This window comes from Orbicella franksi, chromosome 13, assembly GCF_964199315.1.
Source record: "Orbicella franksi chromosome 13, jaOrbFran1.1, whole genome shotgun sequence".
Classification (NCBI taxonomy): domain Eukaryota; kingdom Metazoa; phylum Cnidaria; class Anthozoa; order Scleractinia; family Merulinidae; genus Orbicella; species Orbicella franksi.
In genome coordinates, this window is record NC_138157.1 from 24,003,589 (window position 1) to 24,012,115 (window position 8,527).

The window sequence follows — 8,527 nt, forward strand, 5'->3', positions numbered from 1 at the left end:
ACTGGAAAGGCATCGCCACAATCAAAAAATTAGCCGAGGCCGCCAAGGTACCTGAAGAAACCGCAAAAAAGTGGCTGATCAGGCAAGCGGTCTGGCAGATATACCTCCCCGCGCCGAGGTGAATTCCTCGCCCGAAATTCGACGTTCCCGCACCCAACAAGGTCCACCAGGCGGACCTTCTTTTTCTCCCGCACGACAAGCTCCCTCGCGGCCACAAAGTTTTCAAATACGCACTGACCGTTGTCGACGTGGCCAGCCGCTACAAAGAGGCCGAACCCCTGACTTCGAAAAATTCTGATGAGGTTGCCCTGGCCTTTCAGAAGATTTACAAGCGCTGGCCTCTCAAATGGCCTGAAATGCTGCAGGTTGACCCCGGGCACAAATTCATGGGTGCTGTCACAAAAGAGATGGACAAGCACAAAACATATATCCGGCACGGGCGCGTTGACATTCACCGCGACCAGGCCATTGTCGAACGTTTCAACCGCACTCTGGCTGAGTGCTTGTTCGGCCACCAGTACGCCGTGAAAATGCTTCTCCCTGAGGGCCAGCGGTCCACTTTCTGGGTGAAAAGACTTCCAGAAGTTGTTTCGGCTTTGAACAACGAAGTCACAAGCCTTATCGGCAAGAAACCCGCCGTTGCCATCAAAGAAAAATCTGTTTATGCGAGGCCGTCGACACCTTACGCAAGGCCTGTTGGAAAACGCGAAAAAATCCTCCCCTCTCTTGTGCAGGTTCGTTATCTCTACTAGCCCGGTGAGCTTGAAGGGGGTGTGAAAAGAGCCACGGACCCAATCTGGTCTTTGAAAGTTTACAGCATTGAAAGATCTTTTTGCAAACCGGATCAGCCAGTTCTCTACTATCTGCGCGACTGGCCCAAGCACGGCTTCGTGCGTGAAGAGCTGCTGGTTTTCCCTCCAAACACTACTCTTCCTCCGGCTGACGTGAACTAGATGTGATATTTGATTGGTTCGGTGTGTATCCCGTCAGGCGGCACCCACCGCTTGTCGTAATAAGCGCTCAGCCGCAGCTTCTCCTGCTTGTAAGTGACGATCTGGCCGTCCCGCATCCTGAAACCTCTGTTGGTGGCCATGTCCTTGCTTCCTTCCAGCGCTTCCTTAAAACGCTGCCACGTAATCTCGTTCTCCTTCTTCGACATCCCCTTCATGCTGAACTTCTTTTTTTCGCCCTCTCCATTGTCGACATAATAACACTTCGAGCAGAGCGCGATCATCCAGCTGCCCTCGCACTCGAGCTTGAAGAGACCTGGGGTGTGGCTGCTCTCTTCTGTCAACGTTCTTGTCGAGAAAGTCGTAGTAGAATTCCAGCATCCGCAGCTTCGCCAGCTGGTAGACGGCAATTCTGATCTGGAATGGCCTCCTTATCGTGATCCGGGGCTTGCGGCTTTCCAGCTCGTAGGCCTCCCCGATCTCGTCGAGGTCTTCGAAATATGCACTCCGCATCGCTCTGTCGACAACCTTCTCGTCTTTCGTGTAGATCATGTTCGTTTGCCGCTCCAGCGCTTCAATCAGTTTCCCATACGCACTGTTTCCGAGCAGTTTGAACACTTCGGTGAGCAGTGCCTTGCTTCTGTCCACGTCTCCTGTCCGGGGCCCCTCCATCACCTGCTCCACGAACCAGTCGAAGATCTTGCCTGGTTCGTAGTGGATTGTTCTGGAAACCTTCATGCAACCACCCCATGGTTCACGTACCACCGCAGCAGAGGGGCGTACACCAGCATCCATTCTGCGGACAGAGCGCCTACAAGCTTTCTCCCGTCTCTGTGCTGTCTGCCCGTTCTCGTCAAGTACTTTTTCATGTGTTCTGGCACAGCTTCGGTGGGAACATGTTAAAAGAAAGGGCACATTTCCTCGAACATTGGCCGCAAAAATTCCAGGATCTGTATGCGAACTTCGGCAAAGCCAAACCACTCCCCGTCTTTCAACCGGCGAATCAGAACTTCAGCCACTTCCGCTTGGCGGTCATCGTCGTAGTGCACGACCTTCTCCTTCCCGCAAAGCATTTCTCTGAGCATGGTCGAGAGATAGAGAGTGCTGACGTCAAAACCGAGAATCTTTTTGCAAAGACGCGGTTCTTCGAACTGATGCGACCTTATCTGTGTCACACTGGCCTCATGCCATCTTGTGAAAACCAGGCTTGGTCCGCCAACAACCGCCCCTTTGAGCATTTCGTAAGCCTCTGCTTGGGCCGTAAAGGTCTGTGCCGCGCTCGATCGCCCCGCGGAGCAAATAGTGAAAACTGATCCCTCGCATGCCCACCGCGTCTTTCAGAATGTCGATTCCCTTTTCGGTGTAAAAGTTTCTCATCTTTTCGAGGGCCTCGAGGCCAGGCTCCACATCAAGATTGTTGTAATAAAGCAGCCAGTCTTTGAAGGTGTGCATGCCCTTTTCTTTGAACAGCTGCTTGCACCCCTCCCACTCTTCCCACGTGAGAACGTAGCCACCCTTCAGCTTCGAATACCAGGCCTCGTATTCAGGGAGCCCAGGGTAATCCAGCTTTTCGTAGGTGTCGAACCATTCATAGGGGAACCACGATTTCACTGTCTTGCATCCGTAAGCTTTCACCCATTTGTCATAGCTCGTCCCTGGACTGAGATAGTTGATGATGTCGAGGAAACGGGCCCCCCTGGTGAGCAAGAAAATGACTTTGTTCGCCTTTTTAGTGACCCTGATCTTCTTTTCTTTCTCTGCAAGAATGCTGGCAAAGTAGTTTTTGATCAGATTGAGGTCATAGGTGCCCGTGTTGAACCCCAATATTGGTACCTGGTCGCACCATTCGTAAATTTTTTGTTGCTGCTCTTTTGGCAGCAGGTGCACGTCTTCCGGAACGAACTCTGTGCGCACCTGGTCCTGGATGTTTTTTGCGCGTCTCTCCAGCTCTTTCATGAACTTTCGGACCAACTCCACGGGGTCTCTTTCACAGATGGGGGTGGGCTTTCTTTCGAGGGTGTCCCCGATGCTGACCGAGATCGGGATGTGGGCGTTTTCGATCATCAACGCTCCTGTCGGCTCTTTTCGATGGTTTTTGTCGCCATACAACTCAAAATCATAAATTATCACGTGCAGGTACGTTTTCGTTTCCTTCTTCGGGAGTTCCCCCTTCAGATGCCCAACTTTGCAAGACCACGCTTCGATTACTTCGTAGCCCATCTTCCGCAGAAATGCAGTACGGTTCATGGTGGCTTGGTACAGTTCTTCGGGTGTTCTCCCGCCATTCAGAATCATTTGTTCTTGATAGCGCGGGTAACATTTTGGGCATCCTTGGTAGGGGCAGCCGTGGTATTGGAACACTGTCCTCGTTTCGTGGTTGTACCCGTCAACAGTAGAGGCCTTCATTTTTCAATTTCCCCGCTTTAGCCATCTCTCACCCCCATGCCCGCACATTGCGTGGTGGATGTGGATTCCCCGGCACTTCGCTTCTCGCTCCAGCCACAACACCGCTTGAATGGATGCTGAGCCCTTCGGGGGTACATCACTTTCTCGAAGGCCGTCAATGGTGCTTCCACTTTTGTCCCCGGGCAAAAGATAACCGTTTTTCCTGCACTGCAGGATTTATGATGCCGCTTGAGATTGCAAGCTTGTGTGAATCTCTGCCCGCAATGAGTGCATGCATAGGTTTTCGCCAGCTTTGTGATGTCTTTTATCAAGAAAGAGTGGCCTTCGTAGACGCCTATCGTCAAAATGTTTTTGAGTTTGGGGTTCGGGTTTGTTCTTAGGTGCCAAACCACTTCTCCGTCTTGAAGACGCTCCGGCTCGTAGACACGTATTCCGAGCCAAGATGAGACGGGCGAGCCCTGATTCAGGTGGGCTTCCAACTTGTCTAGCTCGTCCAGAGACATTTTTCTGAAGTTCGGTGGAATGGCCTTGAGCTTATAGAAACTCTGGGCAAGTCTTCGAGCTTCTTTCGTGCTTCGGTGGGGAAGAGCCCCTCGGTGCACAGCGAGGCACCTAAATAGGCACAGATTGTCGTTATACGTGTCCAACGCCACCATCGACCGGCTATGGGCAAGGTTGCGCAGCCAGTCAGGCAAAGGCCCTGTTCCCACCAACGGCTGCCTGTCAAGCACAACCTTCACGTCAACGTTGAAAAAGTTTTCAAAAACCCACTTCGTGCTGGGCCTTTCAACTCTTTCATTGTCGAGACGCAGTTCTTCCTGGGTTATAAGCCACGATCACCGTTCCATCCTCAATGTTGCGCAACTGGTACGCGAAAACGTGCCTCAGATAGAACGACGTGCTTACTCTTTCGCGTAACTTCGCGAAAGAGTCTGGTGTTAGGTTTCTCCCCAGACCTCTGATGAAGCGCCATCGAATGAAACGCTGGCCTGTACTCTCTTCCCCTTCGTTCTCTGCATTGTCGAACAGATCCAGAATCTCCTTCTGGTGGTCTGTCACTGTTCTGGTTTTCCGCGCAGGGAAGGGGTCGTACTCCCTCAGAAGCTCCTGCGTTTTTCTTGACTTTCTTTGGCGTGGAGGGGCTCTTGGCTGGTAAGGCTTCGGAAGTAGTGGCTTTTGCAGACGTGCCTGCGTTTCCTGAGAAATTGGTTCTTCCAGCACGTTCTGGACAATCTTTCTTACCGCTGGCGCGTTTTCTGCAAGAAGTTGATCGAAATAACGTAATACCACGGGATCTATTTTTGCGAGTTCTTCTTCCAGTCTTTCTTGATTGTTGGAAGCCATAGTTCCTTACGTTATAACCCAAGGTTTCATTTCTCTAACTGATGTGTTTTCTCTCTTTCAGCTCGAGCAAAACAAGTTCAAAAAATTTTTTTGCTTTTTCACGTTTGCGGATAAGACGTTGTTTTAGCGCGTTACCGCCGCAGGGCTTGCAGAGACGGTAGTCGCACAGAAGACCGACTCAAACTCTGCAAGGCTCTGGCCTTTTCATTCCTTTTTTCAGCTGGTAGTTGTGCTGCCCGCAATACACCCCGTAACAACGCTTCCCGCAGCTTTCTTTCCGACCCCGCATCAGCCACCCGCACTTGTTTGGTGCTCGAGTCATCCCGGCTCGGGCGGTATAATAGCGGGCTTGCTTGTTTCCAATTGCCCACTTCAGCTTAGTAGTATATAGGGAATTCGACAAATAATGTTTCAAAGAGGGAGCCGAATTTCGCCGTTTCACAGCCCCTAGGTTCAACCGGCCCGAGCTTGTGAGGGCCGGACTTGATGGTGGGGGCTGCGATAAGGCGAAATAAGGCTCCCTCTGCGAAATGTTATTTGTCGAATTCCCTATATACTACTTAATGAACATGAGCCAATTTGTTGGTTATGTAGTGTCACATACTCACTACTGCTACACTCTTGAGATTCCAGTTTCTTTTCATTTGTAGTGCACATTTACTTTGATTCATAATCATATACATGTAAAGTAGGTCAAAATAAGGTAAAAACTACTAGACATTCCAAGACTGCAGAATAATTATGTCACATGATACGTATACATGTCTGCTGTAATGGGAGAAGAACAGTAAAAACGTTAGTTTGGTACCAACTGAAGTGCCTGAAATTCTGTAATAGTGGGAGTCTGTTATAATGGGAGCTGTTTCTATACATTACATTTCTTTGTAGCTTTCAACCAGAGATGCAGCTTCTGTCTCTAATAGCAGACTGGCATTCTGTTGCATCTCTCTGTTAGACATGCATGTAACTAAATGAGTTTTAAGTTTTTCGCTTATAAGTTTCAAATGCGTTATTCTGGACTCTATTGACAACATCACATGTAAGCCTCACTTAGGTATGGTCAGGCTCAGGCTCCAGGACCCTGGCAACCACAGCCAGGTTACCAGGCACCTCCTCCTGTTACTCCTAAAGTTGCGGCATCTTCAGATACTGTACGTCTATTCATGTGTTTTACAAAATCATTAAAAGTAGTTCGTCTCGTGTGATCTTGTGGGTGAAGGTAGCTCTGAAAAGAAGTGTTGTTGGTGGCTGACGTTTTGACAACCTGAGAAGAAGTCATCTTCAGAGTCAAGTGAATAGTGTTAGTGAGTCAATGAGGTTATAAGTCTGGTCTGTTTAAAGTGATTGGTTAGTTTAGCTCTGATGGTATTGGCTGAAAGACTTGTGTAAAGTTTGTCAGCAGTCATTGGTCGGTTCTTGTGACTGTAAATGTGATTCTGAATAACCTTATTGCTGTGGGCGTGAAGTCTGGAGAAAAGAACTTAAAGTTTGTGGAAATCCTTAATTTTAAGTTAAAGAAGCACTGGTTTTTGCTTATTGTAATTTTCCTCTTAAAACAGTAATATTTACATGCATGAGAAGAGTAATTCATGATATTACACAAGGGTTAGCTCATATCGATCATCATTTACTGCAAAGTTCACGAGTTTACTCGCAGAGCACTTTGATTATCTTCGTTGTTTGTAGCTATTGAGGCCTTCCTTTTGAAGTTAATTCCAAGTTTGATATGTTATGGAAGAAGTCTGGGGTAAGTTTGATAACCCTGTTTGCACTCAGTTACCAACAAATCAATCATTTGATCGACCAATCCAAGGGCATGACACTAGTCTGGTTAACCGTACCCTGTCACCCTTTTGCGTGATGCTAGATGGCTTTACTCGCAATCTAGAGTCTAGTCAGGTAATCTGGTGAATAATTTTACTGTACTTTTTGTACTGACTCGGGACGTGGTGACCTACCGTGTGGCTTAAACTTTCTGCAGTATCTTTTTGGTATATCAAAATTCTGAGTTTACTCCGTGGCTTGTGGGAGCAAGGATATATATGAATTTTCATTTTTTCTCTAAGTCGTGGAGCCAAGTTAGAATTTTAATTTACTATATGGCCTAATGACCATAATTACTAATTGTATCAATAACAAAATTCGAGTTTACTAATCTCGACTTAGTGATCCATGATCCATTTCTTAGTCTTAATTTTTTTGCTTATTGACGACACGTAGATGTTTCATGTTTCTTTTGCAGCCCGCGATTCCAAATATGCAAAGCTTATCTGTTAGCGACATTAACACAAAGGTACGTTGAATAAAATCATTTTCTCAAGAAATCAAGGAGTGTCATTTTTTTACTCAAATGAAAATAAAACGATGGTAATTATTTTAAGGTGATTCCTCAGAATTGCATTGCGCATCCCTACCGGGCAGATTTTCGCGTCATTAGCGCGCTCAAGCAAGCGCGTGCACATTCATGACATCAAGAAATTCTTTTCAAGTTAAGCTCGACTGCGAAATGAATGCTAGTTTTCTCTTAAATGGTGACTTATATTTTTTATTATATAATTTTGGTGTACAAATTATTCTCCATATGTTGAAAATTTTTCGGAAGGAAAAAAAGATATAGCCAAGGGCGTGCACAAAAGAGTTAGTCGAGGAGACAAAGTATGACCTTGAAAACAACGACTCGAGGGACGTTTTGAGTCGATGCTGTTTAAAACGGTGTAATTTTTTCTATAAATTGTATATTACGTTGTTGCATATGCTTGAGACTTTCTACCTGTCACGCTTTCTTTTTTCAAGTATTTGTTAAAAAAAACTTTGCTTCCAGCTACCGCATAATGTAACGTGATCCTATGAAATAACGCACGTGTTAGACAAATGGGGTAAGATTGGCGCATCACTTTATGTGTTTTGCGATCATGGAGACCTGTCTTGTTTATTGTATTTTTCAACAGTGCTTGATAGGCAACATTCAGGGAAAGCTTCATAAAAATCGTTCAAAAAATTTTATTTCTGAGGAATCGCCTTAAGGTTAGCTCTTCTTTCTACGTGGTAACAAAAGGTGTTTCAAATAGTCATGAGAAGATAAACAGTGCATTGCGGGCTAAACAGTTTTTCTGTTTCATGTCTTCTCAGCCAAAATCAGGTTATACTTACTTCTTTGTTTTTTTCTCCACTTGTAGTACGACTATGACTTTAGCAAGGAGCGAGCTGTGACTTCAAGATGAAAAAGAATCATTTAGTCAGTGTCGGTCACATAATTCCGCCGCCTGTGTCACACGGCCAATTTTCATAAAGAGGGTTGCGTTAGAGTAGAGTAGTTTGTGGCTGATTTAGATAGTCACAGCGAGCGACCGGTGATAAATTACGTTGCTGGCAGAGTTAAATGGTATTAAAATGGTGTGTAGTCTTTATACGACACCCTCTCTGTTTGCAATAAGACAAGTTGAAAGTACAGTACAGCAGAGAAAGCTTTTCCCGTCCCCAAGTTCTTTGTAAATCTGTGCTGAGCATGAGCAGTGCCCTGTAATCTCACGCTTAGGCGAATGGAAGTGAGCAAAGGTTGCTACAATGACAGAGGTTGCTTTATGTACACCACATATTGTGTTGAGTTGAATGGGAATAAATCCCAGAATTACATGTATGTGATGCAATGAAGTGAAGTTTGAAGCCGTGACCTGTAAGTCAAAACAAACAAGCAAATAAATACAACATTTAAAGGAGTTATAAAAAAGCTGACAAAATCAGATAAATTATACGGCAAAAATGGTCAAGTAAGATATCAAATGCATTGTAAAAACCAAAAAAAAGAACTGCCTGCGAGATTTTTATCT

General features: G+C 46.1%; 1 protein-coding gene across 1 annotated transcript in view; it reads left to right on the forward strand.

Annotated features, from left to right (window-relative positions):
* Positions 1-7,204, forward strand: part of LOC145465126 (uncharacterized) — a 25,777-nt gene extending 18,573 nt beyond the window's left edge. Inside the window, exons 3-4 of the mRNA XM_081448898.1 lie at positions 5,082-5,855; positions 6,395-7,204. The gene's annotated coding sequence lies outside the window, so the exon portion shown is untranslated. The remainder of the gene's footprint in view (positions 1-5,081; positions 5,856-6,394) is intronic.
* Positions 7,205-8,527: the final 1,323 nt, after the last annotated feature.